At 44.7% G+C, this 18,569-nt stretch overlaps 1 long non-coding RNA gene across 1 annotated transcript in view; it reads left to right on the top strand.

Annotated features, from left to right (window-relative positions):
• The first annotated feature begins 1,195 nt into the window (after positions 1-1,195).
• Positions 1,196-18,569, top strand: part of LOC142000688 (uncharacterized) — a 107,188-nt gene continuing 89,814 nt past the window's right edge. Inside the window, exons 1-2 of the long non-coding RNA XR_012642308.1 lie at positions 1,196-1,423; positions 12,304-12,419. This is a non-coding gene — a long non-coding RNA (uncharacterized LOC142000688). The remainder of the gene's footprint in view (positions 1,424-12,303; positions 12,420-18,569) is intronic.

The following is an 18,569-nucleotide window of genomic DNA, read 5'->3' as shown; positions in this document are numbered from 1 at the left end:
TAATAGGCACTGTACTAAAAAGACAGACCCTTTCCAAAATGGCGTACGCTGTAGGTAGCTGGTGGACAAAACAAATAGTGGCAGGAAGCAAGGAGGAATGGAGGATGAGGTATCAGTAACATAAGCCTATTAATAGCCGACAGCATCTCCTAAGTATCACAGCGGAGGTGAGTTTTAAGAAGGGATGTGAAGGTCCATTCGTTTGTATCACTGCCCTCTCCTCTTTTAAACCTACCCCTCTGGCTTCCTGCAACTGCCCCAGAGACATTCAATGAATAAAAAATAAATGTGCTATTCCCCTCTTGAATGCAAAGTGGATACAGGTTTGGGGTCTATTTATAGGCGAGTAGAATGAAATGGAGAGTGACTGCCACACATTGGGTACACTTCCACTGTGGCTACATGATGTGGAAAGAAAAGAGAAACAGCAGTCAGTCCTTCCTAACACGGAGTCCCTTTTTCCTGCCTGAGTCCCTCTGGAAGGGACAGTCGGTCAGTCGTAGGATATGCTCCTCGTCACTAGGGCAAATGAGCCACCATGCACAAGGTATATGGCCTGATTCCGCTTCCATTGAAGAGCGTGGCGAAACTCTCATTGATTTCAAAGGGAGCAGGACTGAGCCCGAGTATAAATGTCTTTTGCACGGTTGTTTTCCCTAGTGGGGCTGCTTCATTACCTGAGAAGCAAAGTCCTTTCAGCTACTCCATGGATCTATTGGCCATCCTCTGAGCAGTACGTGAGTATGTGATTACATTGCAGGAAAGCTGGTTATTGGGACACAGTTAATTTGGAAATAACATTGTCTGAAAATGTACCTACTCTTATAAATAACAACTAAGGCCCTCGCTATTCTGGGTTTTTTTGGTTTTGGGGGTTTTTTTGGTGATGTTTTTGCACCAGTGTAGTCACACAGGTGTAAACAACCAATATAATAACATCCTTATTGTTTTACAAAAGGGAAGTTACATGCAAAGTATAGAGTTAAGGGTTTTTTTAAAAGGAGGTTCTATTGTGGCGGGGAGGGGAGGAATGCTTACGCACAAGTCAATTTTAAGAATATTCATACTGGCAGTGTCCCTTTAAAACTGCAGTTAAAATGTTTCTGCTACAGTTGCACAGATAGGAAGAATATCTTTTTATAGCAATCAGTCTCAAATCCTTCGTGCACAGTCTACGGCCATCAACTGCTTGGGCTGATTTGCTGAAATTTTAATTTGCAATGATTAACCCAAGATAAAGTATGTGTGAAATAAATGTGACACATTCCATATTCTGTACTGAATTGCTGTCTCTTTGGACAGACTTGTGAGAATATATAAAAGGCAACCTTTCAAAGGGCTTCTTTTAAAAAAATCTGGAATTCTGTTTGTTTGTTTTTCTTTTCCCTTTGCTTCTTTCTGCTGTACAAAAAGAGCCTGACAGGTGAGTGGTTTTGTTTTCTCATGTTTATTACGATGAAATATCTGGAATACGAATTCTGGTTTTGTTGGAAGACTTGCAGTGTCTGTGGGTGTCCGTGTAGGATATATGTTGTTAGTTCTCATCTTAATTGAGGGGAGGGGAAGGTAGATGAATCTTTGACAATGGCTTCCTTTCTCCAAAATGTTAATTATTGAAGTTAATAAAATGTTAACAGAAAGAAAAGCTTTAAGCAGGCTGACTAAATCCCCCCTCCCACACACACATTCACCTCGCTTACTAAACTTTCTCTTTGCTGTTAAGACACTGTCATTTCCCTAGCCCTTCTACAGTCTTTCAGGCTAGACAGGACCTAAAGGTCTTGTGCAAAAAACAGACATGAATCCCCCTTTTCCTTACACATAGTAAAGGAAGGCACGGGACAGGTTAGCCTTCAGAACCCCACACATCACAGCATTTCTCATGTTCTCACTTAAACATTAATTTGCTAACCTTCCCACCCCCATTTCACAGATGGAGAAACAGAGATTAAGTGATTTGTCTCAGGCCACAGTGGGGAGTAAGTGGCAGAGCCAAGATTAGAATTTAGGAGTCTACAGATTCCAGTCCCTTGCTCAGTCTACTAGGGAACACTGCCTATTATAGATGAACACTCATTATAAAAAGACATTGGTTATGGTCCCTCACCCTCGTTATTGGCCACTGTCCCCCTTTTCCCACTACGCTTCACTGTGGCTACCTCTTCCAGACCAAAGTTCACTCTCTTCCCTTCCTCCATAGGGTAGGGAGATGGGAGAGATGCAGGGTGGCTGACCTGCACGAAGTGAACATATCAAGAGAAACAGTCCTTTTCTTTCAGAGTAACAGCCGTGTTAGTCTGTATTCGTAAAAAGAAAAAAGAAAAGGAGTACTTGTGGCACCTTAGAGACTAACCAGTTTATTTGAGCATGAGCTTTCGTGAGCTACAGCTCACTTCATCGGATGCATAGCATATCGTGGAAACCTTTTCTTGAATCCAGTCTCTCTTATTTGAGTCCAGTTCCATCACACTATGAGGAGGGGACATTGGGTCCAGGGGTGAATGGAGAAAGATACTTGGAGTTGTGGAGAGAGATCAGAAATGAAATGTGAAGGAGACTGTGAGGAATGGAAAGAGGTTAGAGGTTTTTACGGTCAGGCTTGACAAAGCCCTGGCTGGGATGATTTAGTTGGGGATTGGTCCTGCTTCGGACTAGATGACCTCCTGAGGTCCCGTCCAACCCTGATATTCTATGAGACCAACAGTGATGGGGAAAGGATACTGGAACCAATAGACAGCAATCAGGAGTGAATGGGGGGAAATACTGGAAGCAGTGGAGATGAATGGAGACAGATACTGGGAGAAATAGGGAGAGATTAGGAAGAAGGAACGATGCTGAGTGGGCACTGAAGAGGAGAGAATGCTAGTAAGATTGGAAGTCACGAGGGTTGAAGGAAGGGTGTGGTTAAGGATCCTGGACAATTGGGAAGAAATCCTCTGGCTACTGTGAGCAGGACACAGTATAGTTCATAAAGGCAATTCTCTCCAGTGGGTTTTGATTATATCTGTTTCCTCTGGCTGGAATTTCTTTGTGATGATCGGTAATTGTAGGCTGCTGAGCGTGCTAATAGGCTCTGATGTGTAATGCCCAGTGGGTTGAATGTTGATGTCCTGATATTGATAAATACTGTGAAACAAGACAAAAGCTTTTAGTGAAATGGAATTCTCTCTCTCTTACAACAGGACATGTTCACAACCAGGAATATTTTGGTTTGAAAACTAGGCATATAGGAATCATTCATGAAGGGCAGTGACAAATTTATATGGGCTCAAGGGAATCTAGCAGAGTCTTTGTGAAGCTCAGACTTACGTTAAGACATGCATACTATAATGTTCCCCCAAACAAAAAATAGGTTACAATTAAAAGGCTGTAAATAACACCCACTAGAGTGCCATCCATTCACATTGCTGAACACCCAAAATATACTCAACTCCATATGTGCACCATGAACTCCCTTGGACTTCTAGCATAGAAGCAGCAACAAGACACACAACCAATCACTAAGACCAGTAGCACGGAAATCAAAAGCAGGGAGACTGTGGGAGAAGCTGTGGGAAGGCAGGAAACATTTATGTGATGGGGGGGGAGTCTGGGGGATAGGGTGTCCTGCCCCCAAGTTTTGAAATACCAGATGGAATTTCCCATATTTTAGAGGATTTCAGGCCAAGATTTAGGCAAAATGAAACAGGAAGCCTACGGAACTATAATATTACAAAATGACCTATCAAGGCCAAGTTCCATCCTATTAAAACACCAACTATGCACCAAAACCCTAAGCCCCAAACTAACAGATGGGACTCAGATGTTGGGACTCCCAAGTCCCCAGTTCCTCTCCTTACCAATCTACCTGTCTGTTTCTGCCTCAGATGACTGAAGGAACATTATACCCCTCTAAAGTTGTCCCTGCCCTTTTAAAAACTGGCATGACATTAGCTTTCTTTCAGTCTTCTGGAACTTCCCCAGTGCTCCAAGACTTCTTGAAAATCAATACTAGGAGTCCAGTGAGCTCCTCAGCCAGCTCTTTTGAAACTCTTGGGTGCCAGTTCTCTGGACCTGCTGATTTTAAAAATGTCTAACTTTAGTAGCTGCTGTTTAACACCATCCAGAGATATTAGGAAAGGAGTGTTATCATCATATGATGAGACTATGTCATCTGTGTTTCCTCAAATACAAAACAGAAATATTTATTGAATGCTTCTACCTTATTGTTGTTAATTCTACCATTTCCATCTAGTAATGGACCAATATCATTGTCAGGATTGTTTTTGTTCCTAATATATGTATAGATTTCTACTTGTGTCCTTTTGCTTCTCCTATCAGTTTTCTTCAATTCCTAACTTGTGATTTATATTCATTACTATCAGTGTCCCCATTCTTCCATTTGTTATATATTATTTTTTACAGCTGCCTTCACTTCCCCTCTAAACCAGGTTAGTTTTTTAACCAGCGCAGTCTTCTTTCTTTATTGAGCGATTGTGGCTTTTTGAGCATCTAGTAAGTTCTTAAACAATTCCCAATTATCATTCACATTTTCTTCTGATTAAATTCTTCCTCCCAGGTGATTTGGCTCATAATTGTTTTCAGCTTTGTGAAATTGGCTCTTTTAAAGCACCAAGTATATATATATTTATTCGGCTTGCACATTATAAATGTGATCAAGTCACAATCATTTGTACCTAAGCTAGCATTCCTTTTTAGTTCTGTGACCAGTTTCTCTTTATCTGTTAGGACAAGGTCTAACATAGAATTCCCCCAGGTTGGCTACCGCACTTTTTGTGTTAGGAAATTGTCATCTATAATGTTTAGAAATTCCAAGGATGTTTTAGTACCGGCAACATTTGACCTCCAGCATGTCACTCAAATTTAAGTCCCCCGTGGTCACGTTGCTTTTTTTCCCCCTGCACGTTTTCGATAGGTACATAAGGAGCCAGTCATCCTGTTCCCTAATGTGATTTGGTGGTCTGTAGACTCCCAACTAATATCCTATCTGGTGCTTTATCTGTTAGAACATTGATCCAGAAGCGTTCAAGATCATTTTCTTCTGAGTTATCAGTGATTCTGAAAAGGGTGCTGCCATTTTTGACAGAGTTCCCCTCCCCCATGCCCTTTTGTCCACTCGATCCTTCCTAAATAGGTTATAACCATTGATTTTAACATTCCAATTGTGCGAATCATCCCATCAGGCTCCAGTAATACCAACTAGATCGAATTTTATGCACGGAAATGAGCTATTCCAATTCCTCTTGTTTATAACCCAGGCTCCTAGCCTTGGGGTGTTGGCAACTACAAAAATATAGACTCTGCATGGCCTTCGGTTCCTTGATTAACTTTGTTCTTGACATCTTGATTTTGTGTTGACTGAGTGCTCATATCTTCCCTATTTTTATTCTCCCCTTTTGCTATTAGTTTAACCCCCTCCTAACTACTCTAGCTAACCTGGCCTTGTGGAGATTGGTGCCCTCCTCCACTGAGGTGGGACAGACTTCCTGAGGTCGTCCTGGTTCTTATGTATCTTACTTTGTGCTCTAAATGGATTCAAACAAACCCTGGATCTTAACTCTTGTGTTAGGGTTGGGTTGGAAATATAAAGCTAGAAATGCTTCCTTATCCTAGGGCATTTTTTGCAGGTGTGTCAGCCCTTGTATCCTGGCCAACTTCCAATGTGGGTAATTGCAACCTGCCTTCCTCAATTTTGTGCCTACGTGCTCTGCTGATAGGTGCTCTCTAAACTCCCACGATGGATAGAAAAAATTCTCTTTGTTGCACGAATTGTGTACAGTATTTGTATTTCCGATAAAATAAGATGTCTTCCCACAAAACATCACCTGCATTTAGAACCAAATTCTCACTGAAGCCTTTAGCACCTGATACATTCTGATAACTTTATTGATTTCTTTTTTTCTTTTTTCTTTTTGCTGTCTGCCTTTACACGAGTGCATTTTGTCTGAGATGGGCACCCATGAAATGCCACAAGGAAAACTTTTCATGTTAGGGATTCCAGTTCTGGTCCCACCTGGAACTACAAAGTAGAACAAGGAAGGCAGAGTCTGGGCGAAGTTAGTTCAGTGTTTCTGGCTGACTTTGCAAATAGGACTAGAATCAGAAGTGCCAGACCTCTCACGAGAGAGCCTTAATCTCTTGAAGAAAAGGAGGACTTGTGGCACCTTAGAGACTAACAAATTTATTTGAGCATAAGCTTTTGTGAGCTACAGCTCACTTCATTGGATGCATTCAGTGGAAAATACAGTGGGGAGATTTATATACACAGAGAACATGAAACAATGGGTGTTATCATATACACTGTAAGGAGAGTGATCACTTAAGATGAGCTAATACCAGCAGGAGAGCCGCAGGGGGGGAGGGGAAGAAAACCTTTTGTAATGAGACTTCTGCCCCGGTTTGGCAGACACTAGAGCCTTGGATAGTTCAGTGAAGCACCTGGATTATAGACTGCCCACTAGAATCAAAGCTGAACCCTATAACTAGGCACAGCCTCGTTCTAATCTGGTCAAGGCAGCAGCTGCAAGAGGTGAAAATCTCCTGTCCTGAGTCACTTACAGGGCCCATCCACACTGCAGCTGGGAGGTGTAGTTCCTAGCTTGGGAAGATATATGTATACATGTTAGGGTTAGGGTTAGCAGTGTGGCCATGGTGACATGGGCGTCGTTCGGGCTAGGCACCCGAGTACGTACCTAGGATGTCCGATAGATACGGTTGTACTCAGGCAACTGGCCTGTGCCACTGTGACCACACCGCTAATTCTAGTGCACTAGTTCAATCTGAATTAACACGTGTACGTCTACCTGAGCTGGGGATGACCACTCCCAGCTGCTGCATGGACATCACCATCGAATCTTCTGTCCAGACTCCAGCTCCAGCTTTACCAAGCTGTGATGAGTAAGGGGGCGTTCTGAGTTCACACTGAAATGCCACCTGCCTTTACAGCACTGCAGTCATCAACATATAACATCTCTGAAACGTGGTGAGGGGGGAGGCTGGGCAGTCAGTCAGCACAGACTGGACACACCATGCTCACCGTTCAGTGGCGAATGAATGGAGGAAGGGCTTATTCAGCTGGCATGCAGGGTTACAGTTAACTGGCACCTATTTCACGCTGTCACCTTATTCTCCAGAATCTAAGTTTCTGTTGAAAAAACACCCCCAACGTCTCTAGCTATCGTGGTGCTGAAAACACCTTGAAAACATCCTACCTGTCCGTTGCTTCTGCAGACTGCAAGGATAGCTCTCAGTCTAGGTGTGAGCGGCCCCGTTCATCTTACGAGGGGCTCACACAGTTCCAGTGATGACAGTGTTGCCATTTAAGCTATTAACTATTTCACTGCTCAAAGCTGGTAGAAAGAGGGATGAGGATGATATGAAATCGACAGTGAGATGGGTCATTTTGGAACCACCAGTGAGTGGGCTTGGGAGAGCCAATGTTCCACACTCCCAAATTGAGGAGCCTGGCAGAGCCCAACGGGGCATCTGAAGGGCCCCAAAGGGGAGCCAATCTCAAGAAGCCCAGTGGGGCATATCAGTCTCACCAAGGGGCAGCCAAACCCAAGGAGCCTAGACATATGCATATGCACTGTCTACTGTACGTGACATCTCCTGCAGGTGGAGCTTACTTTGTGGGCGGAGCTTGTAAGAGTACCAAGACCTTTCTTTTTCCAATCTGATCCCTTAAGAAAGGTGAACCCAGGTCAAATTCATCCTTGTTGTAACTCCCCTGACTACAGAGGAGTCTCCAACACTCACCAATAAATGCAACTGCCACCATTAAACAAGAAACCAAAATTGTCCATCTCCATTGTGCTGTGGACTTTCTCCTCATCCCATCCCAAGGGCAGGGGGTGTGTTCTGTGGCAGGATCCGCTGCAGCCCGACGGATTTTTCTGGATAACGAGAATTGAACAAATCTGGAGGGTCTGAATCGAAATGCAGCGATTGTGACGCTTTCCCTGTGCCGCCTATCCTTTCCCCCGACCCCTTGACTCCAGAGCTCAACCACCTGTATGAGGGCTTCTCTTTTCCAACATCTTTGCCCTGGGCTGGAGCCTTCGCCCTCCTTTTCTTGGCTCTTTATTCTACAGCCACTAGAGGCCACTGAGGTTCTGTGATCCCAGCTTGATTTATTTATACAGGACACTTATTTTCTGCACTCTAACCGGTACTGATTATTACGACCTGGAACTGCTGTCCGCTGCTGGATCTCTGCCCCATGTTTGTTCCAGGGAGGAACAGGATTTAGTACTTGGTACACTTGAAATGTTGATAGCAAGGTGCTGCATGGATCTGAAAGTCTGTTCATCAATTTTCTGCGTTTTTTTTTTTTAATGAGTTGAGAAAAACAGACCAGAAAGAGCTGCCACACAACCTGGACTTGCATGTTTGTAAGAAGTTTCCAAATATCCTTGCTCCCCAGCGGCGTTGTCCATAAACAGAACCCAAATCACTGCCCTGGCACACAGCGAGAGCTGGAGATGAGACTGGGTCAGCTGTGCATACCTGCCAGGTGTTTCCGGTTCCTGTGTGATGAACGAATTGCACTTGGGTGTCTGGCCAAGTCTCAGTGACACTCAGCCTTAGTTTAGAGTAGACTCACATCAATATTGGCTGGATCTCTGCCCCATGTTTGTTCCTGGGAGGAACAGGATTTAGTACTTGGTACACTTGAAATGTTGATAGCAAGGTGCTGCATGGATCTGAAAGTCTGTTCATCAATTTTCTGCGTTTTTTTTTTTTAATGAGTTGAGAAAAACAGACCAGAAAGAGCTGCCACACAACCTGGACTTGCATGTTTGTAAGAAGTTTCCAAATATCCTTGCTCCCCAGCGGCGTTGTCCATAAACAGAACCCAAATCACTGCCCTGGCACACAGCGAGAGCTGGAGATGAGACTGGGTCAGCTGTGCATACCTGCCAGGTGTTTCCGGTTCCTGTGTGATGAACGAATTGCACTTGGGTGTCTGGCCAAGTCTCAGTGACACTCAGCCTTAGTTTAGAGTAGACTCACATCAATATTGGCCCCCAACCCTCCTGACCCCCCCCCCAAAAGAAAAACCTGAAAAATCACTCATTACAGCAATGTCAGTGCACACCCTGAGCCCCCAGCTGTACGCAAACTCCACCCTTGCACCATGAACTGCTCCCTTGGTCTTCCAGCATAGAAACTGCCCCAATGCACACAGCCAGTCACTCAGGCCTGTAGCTGGGCAATCAAAATCTGTGAGGAAGCAGGACATATTTGCATGAGGATGAGAACCCTGGAGGATCTCCCACTCCCACCCCCAAATTTTGAAACACCAGTTGTAATTTCCTGCCTTTTAGAGGATTTTCAGACCAACATGGAGGCAAAACAAACCAGAGAGCCTCTGTGCAGTTTATTTGGAACTATAATAAAATTCCTCCAAAAGCTACATTAAAAGAACATTATTAACATTTAAAGTCAAGCCCTCAAACGTTAGGAAATACCAGCATTACAATAGCCTGTGCAACCTCACTTCAGCCCCCTTGTGCATATGCATTAGGGTAATCTTCAATGACATGATCATATTATTTCTTTCCTACCGGACCCTTGCCTCGTTCACTGCACAGAGTGCATGGTGCTCAACAAAAGAACAATTCAATATTTTATTTTATCCTTGTTCAGTGTATGGTCCCAGGCTTTATTTACTGTACACTATTGAAACTCAGTGCTGAAGACAGAAATATTAATTTCCTCATGGGCTCGTCCACGGTGCTCATCACTACGGTGTCTGAGTGCTTCACCAGCATTAATTAATGTTAGCAGCATGCCTGTCAGGTGAGGGGCTATTCTTGTACCCATTTTACAGATGGAGAGCTATGGCACAGAGAGATTAAAGTCAAAAGTATCCATTCATTTTGGATGCCCAATTTGAGAGGCCTAGCACCCAACTCTCCAAAGTATTTAGCGTTATATAGTACTTTATATGTCCAAAGCACAGCACTCATCGACTTCATTTGCATGTGCTCAGTACTTCTGCAGATCTGACTCCAGGGTCTCAAGTGCAGAAAAGGAGGAACGTCCAATTACTGGCCACCTTTGAAAAACTTAGCTTAAGTGATTTGTCCAGGATCACACAGGACCTCTATGGCAGAGGCAGAATAGAACCCAATTCTCTTAAAGCATTTGACTGCCTTAACCGTGAAACCATCCTTTCTTTTCCTGCAATTCCCTGCCTTGTTCATATGTACCGTCCAATTTTGCAACAAATGAGGCAGGAGTCCTGCAAACAACTCTGCTCCACCCCCAAAGGAGCTCCCTCCTGTGCACAGAGGGAGGCAGGGGTCCTGTGGAGTGCACAGAGCAGCAGCCATTGCTACACCCTCTAACATGGTGCAGCAAATGCTTTCTCCCCCCATCCCCTTGGCACTCGCTCTCTGTGCCCCAGATGAGGTGCCCAGGACTCGTGCATGAAAATCCCTTTTGTGCACGGGGAGCATGACAACTTGGTGTTTGCAGTGCGGCTGGGTCCTGCTCAGAGGCTACTCCCATGATCTTCCTTCCTCCCGCCCTTCACTGTGCACCCACCAGAATAAGGCCAGCCCCTCTACCCCTAAGCTGAACGTGTCCCAGACTTGGAATTCTGATGAAGTGAGCTGTAGCTCACGAAAGCTCATGCTCAAATAAATTGGTTAGTCTCTAAGGTGCCACAAGTACTCCTTTTCTTTTTGCGAATACAGACTAACATGGCTGTTACTCTGAGACTTGGAAGTGCGTCCCTGGCCAAAGATGGCTTGCTTCCTCGGCATGTGTCTGCTGTTTAGAGTCTGACTGCAAGAGAGGCCCCGGAGCATCAGGCCTAGGTGAAGCAAGTCCTCACATGCTGCTGGCTCTCTGTGGTAGAGCGTTGTTAATGGAAGAGGAGACTGTACAAAGATCTGTCTGCTAGGGACACTTCTCCTCATCTGCAGTAGATCATTCTCCACTGACCAAAATCTCCTTGTTAACTTCTTCTAAGCTAACGTTGTTATGAAACCAACTTTGGAGGGTGGGTGTGTTACAGTTTAAAAAAAAACGTGACTGTCTAAAAGACTGGAACCGTGCAGTTCAGGTTCAAACCCGAACCATAACTCGGCCCCCATCTCCCTGCCAACCAGCTGCCTAATGGGGATGCAGGCATACAGCCAATAGAGTGGAGCCCCTGCAAAACAGCCTCCTGGGGCTGGCTGGCTAGAAAGGAGTGTCTAATGTTTTCTCTGGGGATTTTCCTCTTTGACACACGAGTTCTAGCACAAGGGGGATCCCAGGGAGGCTTCACCCCAGGCGAGAGTAGGTGGTATAACAGCAGCTTCCCTCCCCCACCCCTTTGGTGTTTATGCTGGAGGGAGGGGCAGCTTTAGCTAACAACTGGGGCGCCACAGGATCCATATTGGGAAGCGTTTGGTCTCCCATGTCCGACACCCGTGCCCTAGCCTCATGTATGCCCCTTTCTTTCTGACTCAAAAAGTGCAGGCTTTGGTCCCAGAACGGATGTTTTGACACCATTCCATTTTTGTGACCGTGTTCAAAAAGCTTTGATAGTTTGGACTGAAAACAAATTTTGAAATCTCAAAAGTGGCTTTGAAATGGGCGTGTCCTCTAGTCAGTTGCACTTGTTTCCTCCCACTATTTTCTTGACACCCCCCCACCCCCCCGGCACGCTGCACTTGGCTATAAACATTTGTGGGTTTGACTCTAGTTTTATAGACCCACCAAGTGTGACCAGCTGAAGTAAATACTCAGAGTTGGGAGTGCTTATGCAAACTCTACAGTTGCTGAGGCTAATCTGTCACTAATCAATTTATGTTGCTGCTTTGGAGAGTGCATTTCCTTTGTTTCTTGGGTTTCATGACTTCCAGAATAGAACCCATAAAAACCTGGATTTAAGAGTCCTTTGATATAAGTCATGCAAATGTTGTGCAAGACCTCAGATTTTGTAAACAGTTATTAAAATGACTGATAGGCCTGGGACAAAGTAAGGATAAGGAAAAAGTGAGTAATAATAACAATTATAAAATCAAGACAGTCCATAAATTAAAAAGCTTCGAAGGGAGGGAGTAGTATTCCATGAAGAAACTCCATTTAAACACACAGACGTATACATTTCTCACTGCTTTGTGGAAAGCCCAAGAATGATAGATATATCTTGGTTTTACTGTATGCAGCTGCGTAGCCCTAGAATGTTGGCTTCCAATCAACCCAGAGTCCAAGAGAAACGCAGCTGCAGTCACCGAATGTTGCATAATTTCTACAAAAAATCATAACTGGACCTCAGTCTATTTAAAGCTCCTCTCTCAGGCTTGCTGAAGTTCTGCCCTGGAGCCCAGTGAAAAGTCTCATTAAACTTCGCAACCTTTTGGTGGAAGAACCTTGTTTTGTCTGAGTTTGGGGTATGTGAGGAGACCTGAAGCCAGGTGAGTTTCTTTGCGTTTCTTGCATGTGCTGAACGGATTTTTTTCCAAAATGTGTGGTCCGCACTGCCCAGCCCTCTCCTGGACGGTCCAGATAGATTAGGTCCATTGCCTAATATATGCTTTCTAGTGCTTATCCTGAATGCTGGAGGGTGCTGCTGGGGAATAGAGATTGGTGTATGGCGCTGCTGGAACTCTTGAGTTTGAACAATTTTCTTACTGATCAGTGGCCCGGGACAACTGCTAGGGAAATTTAACTGGTCCTGAAACCCTTTGTGCCTTGTCACAGCAACTTTTTCCGCCCCAACAAGTTATGAAATATACTTTTTAAAAGGATGCAATTAACTTGAATTTTTTTCATTAAAAAGAGAAATCTTTAAACAAATCACACTTCTGACAAAGCCCCTGTTACAAAGTCTGGGTTAAATATTTATTGTGCTACTTACTTCTTTTCCATATTTAATGTGTTCTGCTCCCTTGTTTTGTAAGGGCCTTCCAGCAAGGCAGCAAATAACTACCTGAATATACAAGGAATCAGTGAAACTGACTACACACGAAGTTCTTGTCACATGCCAAAAGTACTTCAGCTGAGCTTGGAAACAAAAATCTTTACTAAATTCTTTTAGTGGTAGAGATTTTGGGTGCTACATCTAACTACAGTAGATCCAAAATTTTCATAGAATCATAGAAGATTAGGGTAGGAAAAGAGCTCAGGAGGTCATCTAGTCCACCCCTGCTCAAAGCAGGACCAATCCCCAACTAAATCATCCCAGCCAGGGCTTTGTCAAGCCAGGCCTTAAAAACCTCTAAGGATGGAGATTCCACCACTTCCCTAGGTAGCCCATTCCAGTGTTTCACCACCCTCCTAGTGAAATAGTTTTTCCTAATATCCAACCTAGACCTCCCCCGCTGCAATTTGAGACCATTGCTCCTTGTTCTGTCATCAGCCACCACTGAGAACAGCCTGGCTCCATCCTCTATAGAACTCCCCTTCAGGTAGTTGAAGGCTGCTATCAAATCCCCCCTCACTCTTCTCTTCTGCAGACTATATAAGCCCAGTTCCCTCAGCCTTTCCTCATAAGTCATGGTCCCCAGTACCCTAATTGTTTTTGTTGCCCTCCACTGGACTCTCTCCAATTTGTCCACATCCTTTCTGTAGTGGGGGGCCCAAACCTGGATGCAATACTCCAGATGTGGCCTCACCAGTGCTGAATAGAGGGGAATAATCACTTCCCTCGATCTGCTGGCAATGCTCCTACTAATGCAGCCCAATATGCCGTTGGCCTTCTTGGCAACCAGGGCACACCGTTGACTCGTATCCAGCATCTCGTCCACTGTAATCCCGAGGTCCTTTTCTGCAGAGCTGCCACTTAGCCAGTCAGTCCCTAGCCTGTAGCAGTGCATGGGATTCTTCTGTCCTAAGTGCAGGACTCTGCACTTGTCCTTGTTGAACCTCATCAGATTTCTTTTGGCTGAATCTGTCTAGGTCACTCTGGACCCTACCCTCCAGCATATCTACCTCTCCCCCCAGCTTAGTGTCATCCGTGAACTTGCTGAGGGTGCAATCCATCACATCATCCAGATCATTAATGAAGATGTTGAACAAAACTGGCCCCATGACTGAACCCTAGGGCACTCCACTTGATACCGGCTACCAATCAGTATCCATACTTCATCCAATCCATACTACTTTAACTTGCTGGCAACAATACTGTGGGAGACCATACCAAAAGCTTTGCTAAAGTCAAGGTATGATCTTACCCCACCAAGTCTCTGTTATTCCAATCATATCATAGTTCCTTGACTGTGCCAGGACTTCCAATTCTTCCTGCTTGTTTCCCAGGCTTCTTGCGTTCGTGTACAGGCATCTAAGATAACTAGCCAATTGCAGTACTTTCTGAGTATGAATCAAGAGGCCTCCCCTGTTGCACCCTCCTCCTTGTGTTTCCTCCCGGTATCCCACTTCCTCACATACCGCAGGGCTTAGGTCTCCATCCCCTGGCAAACCTAGTTTAAAGCCCTCCTCACTAGGTTAGCAAGCCTGTCTGGGAAGATGTTCTTCCCCCTCTTTGTTAGGTGGAGCCCATCTCTTCCTAGCAATCCTTCTTCCTGGACCAACATCGCATGGTCAAAGAATCTAAAGCCTTCTCTCCGACACCACCTGTGCAACCATGCATTTAATTCCATAATTGGATAATCCCTACCTGGGCCTTTTCCTTCAACAGAGAGGATGGATGAGAACACGACTTGTGCCTCAAACTCCTTTTTCATTCTTCCCAGAGCCACGTAGTCTTCAGTGTCCCGCTCAAGGTCATTCTTGGCAGTATCATTGATGCCCATGTGGAGAAGTCGGAAGGGGTAGCGGTCCGAGGGCTTGATCAGTCTCGGAAGACACTCCGTCACATCCTGAATTCTAACTCCAGGCAAACCGCACATGTCTCAAGTTTCCCGGTTTGGATGGCAGATGGATGATTCCATCCCCCTTAGGAGTGTTGGTGGTTGAGGATTCCCTCCTAAGGTGGCTTTCAGACAGATGTAATTCTTTACAAGCTGATGGTGTCCCTCTAAAGTCAGCATGTCACCTAAATTGTTAATGGTAGGTGAAAAAAAAATTGAAGAAAAATTAAACACGGAAAACTTCAATAAACACCCATATTTTCTCCTCAGCTGTGACTCCATCTCCCAGCAAAGTCTGAATGGCCATTTGAATCCCATGCGTCTGCCACTTATATCTAAAATGGCTCCTACATCCACATTCAAAATGCGTTACAAAAGCTCCATGAAGTTAATTGAATATCTTCTCCACTTAACTTCACTGAGCAGCTGTAGCTCCTCTTATTACAGCTGACTTAAGCATTTGCATATTATTGGAAATTGCCTGTGAGTGCAAGTTCAGTTTAGCTGATTGTATGGGCAGTTGCATCTTGGAGAAATGCTTGTTAGTTGTGGTGCAGTTTGTTGGAAGATGAGTGTATATGAGTAAGGTTTGTTCACTGTATCATTCACTCTGACTGGAATAATTTCTCACCTCTAGACCTACTGCCTGTAAGATATACCTATGCAAGAAAACATTACAACAGCAGCAGTGTGGACCTCAAATAGAACAAATTAGGTAGCATCCTCTGTTAAATCAGGCTATCTTGCTTTTTTCCTCCTCTTAATTCCTCTGTGATTTTTAGCAGCCTGCACTCTTGCAAACTTCTAGAACTGAAATGCAATTCTTCATAGGATTTGATTTTTAAAATCTTTTACCATTTGAAATCTGAAGATGACTATGAAATTCAGGTCTGAAATGAGAGATGTAAGAGAAGAGAGATGTAATCAGAAGAGTGATTTCTCCCCCACCCCACCTGCTCCTTCCTCTCAGGGATGGTACCTATCCACCAGGGCTGGACAAGATTCCCAGTTTTCTCTCAGTCCATTGCATTAGTTGGTACCCTCGGTACCCATGAGAGATCATACCTTTTAAGATGATCAGTGGTTCATTAGAAAAAGCAAAAAGACAGCTCAATTTACTAGTCCGATCAATGTGGTCTCAGCGGACCAAGCACCCAGCAGCATCCCGGCCCTGACCCTTACCATGGAATCCGTTTTGGCACCAGAAATAATAGGCTGGACCATCATTGAGTAAGTCAGAAAAATACAAGCGGGCAGATTAGAGGAGACAGCTTCTATTTACATATAAATACCTTTAGTAATCATCAGTGATGGGAAGAGAAAATACAAAAGAAATATGTGCCTGTTTAGCAAGATTTTGATAAAATATTACACAATACGTTGCATTTGTATGTATTAGAGTCTTAGCGTCACAGACCACACCGAAAATAGAGGTTTCCAAGTGAGAGCTGAAGAGAAAACGTACGGGATGGGGGACTCTATCCTGAGAAGCAGTGACTGAAAAAGATGTGAGGGTTGTGGCCGAACATGAACTCCCAGCGTGACCCTGTGACCAAAAGAGCTGCTGTGATCCTGGGGAGCATAAGCAGGGGAATCTCGAGTAGGAGTCGAGAGATTATTTTACTTCTGTGTTTTGCACTGGTGCGACCGCTGCTGGATACTGTCTCCAGTTCTGGTGCCCACAATTCAAGAAGGATGTTGATAAATGGGAGAGGGTTCAGAGAAGAGCCCTGAGAAAGATTAAAGGATTAGAAAACCTGTCTTCTAGTGCTAGACTCAAAGAGTGCAATCTATTTCACTTAGCAAAGAGAACGCTAAGGGGTGTCTTGATTATAGTCTATAAGTAGCTACATGCAGAACAAATATTTAATAATGGGCTCTTCAGAGAAAGGCGTATCACGATCCAATGGCTGGAAGTTGAAGGTAGACAAATTCAGACAGGACGTAAGGTGTAAATTTTTGACACTGAGGGTAATTTATTGGAACAATTTACCAAGGGTTGTGGTGGATTCTCTATCACTGATAACTTTTAAACGATTGGGTGTTTTTCTAAAAGACCTGCTCTAGGAATTATTGTGGGGGAATTCTCTGGCCTGGGTTATACAGGAGGTCAGACTAGATGATCACAATGGTTCTTTCTGGCCTGTGACTCAACATGTTAGAAGGGGAGAGAGATTTCCAGACAGAGGGAGAAGCACTCATGAGAAATGCACCAATCATGGTGTATCATAGGGAGGGAACAGAGAGCAAGCCAAGGTTCCGGTTATTGATCTCACTACCATGAGGAGCCCTGTTGACTCCAGTGGCATTAATTGCATGAGCAAGACTGCTCCTGTGATGGAGGGTTTGCAGGATTGAGACCCCACACAGGAGCAATGAAGTGATGCATGTAATAATGTGACCAGTCATTGAAAGCCTTTAAAGGAGTCCACTGTGAGTGCAGTAGAAACTGTTGGAAGGCAACCCAGAGGACAAATTGGCATGAGAGACTGCAGGGACCCATATGCAGCTCCTCCTAGTCCGTGGTGTGAAAGTGGTTTCAGCATCCACCTAGACCTGTGTAAGGAAGCATGGACTGAGGGGAGAGAACAGCACCTGCAAACAACCTTCTCTTGAGACTTGGACCTCCTGGTAAAGTCAGTGGGATTTGCAGATGTGCAGCACCTCCCTGGAAGAAAGCAGCTGAAAAGCCTCAAAACGCCCTGGGGGGGAATGTCATTTGTCTGACCCATCCATCCTTACTCTTGTCTTGTCTCCTCATGTGATGTGCTGAACTCATAGATACCAAGGAGGTGGTTGCTATAGCAACAGTAACTAGGAACTGGATCTGCTCATGGAACTTACCCTGAGCTGTGTGACATTTTAGTAAGTTAAGAATTGCAATTTGTACCCAAGTGCCTCATCCAAAGATACACCTGCCAATGGACCCAGCTGTGTGGACAAACTTCTCCTGTTTTCCATCTCTTCCCCACACCTCTGCCCTGCCCAGTCTGTATAGTGACTTCGGTTTATACCAATAGATCTTGGGGGACTATATTATGCAGTTGATTTTTTTAGCCAAGCTTCCCATTGACTTGAATGGAGATTTCTGCTTTAGAAAAAATCAATGCACAGCGTGACCATAGGTCTCGCAGACTTCCTGTTCCATTAGGGCTGGATGATCAGTCTCTTCTTGATCTCAAGCCCAGACGGACTGAGCGCATTTTATTGTTGTCACTCTTTTCTTTGACACCATTTATCTGCCAAGTACAATTTTCACTCATGTCGCTGGGTGATGTTATTATGACAGTTAGCACCTAAATGTACCGTTGTTGGTCCCCAGCCCCATGGTCCCACTCAGCTTCCAATCTCCTGCAGCCATCAGCCCTCTGCTCTGACATTCTTGATGTCCCTGTGACAGATTTAGGCCCTTTGGGGTGTCAACTGATGTGCTGGGGTACCACCGAGTCAGCCTATTCTGCCAACCTGGGTCCCCTTTACCTGGCCTTGCTGGGGTAGGCTCACAAGCCTCTTCCAGCCAAGCATACAGGAAGGGCTGCACAGAGAGATGGAGATCCGGTCTGGAAAGATTCAGCCTTGTGGCCTCACCCCAGCACGCAGGTGCCCACTCCCTTTAAGGGGTACAAACCCAAAGGTTTTATGAAATTCACCCCCTTCCTCAATGTGGAGGGAGATATGCACAACTTCTTGCCCCGCCCCCCAGTTAGAAATTACATAAACTGGATTATATTATAAACAAGAAATAAGTTTATTAAT

Source organism: Natator depressus, chromosome 18 (genome assembly GCF_965152275.1).
Source record: "Natator depressus isolate rNatDep1 chromosome 18, rNatDep2.hap1, whole genome shotgun sequence".
Classification (NCBI taxonomy): Eukaryota; Metazoa; Chordata; order Testudines; family Cheloniidae; genus Natator; species Natator depressus.
The sequence above is the reverse complement of the archived record's forward strand: the minus strand, read 5'-3'. Positions and strand labels throughout refer to the sequence as shown.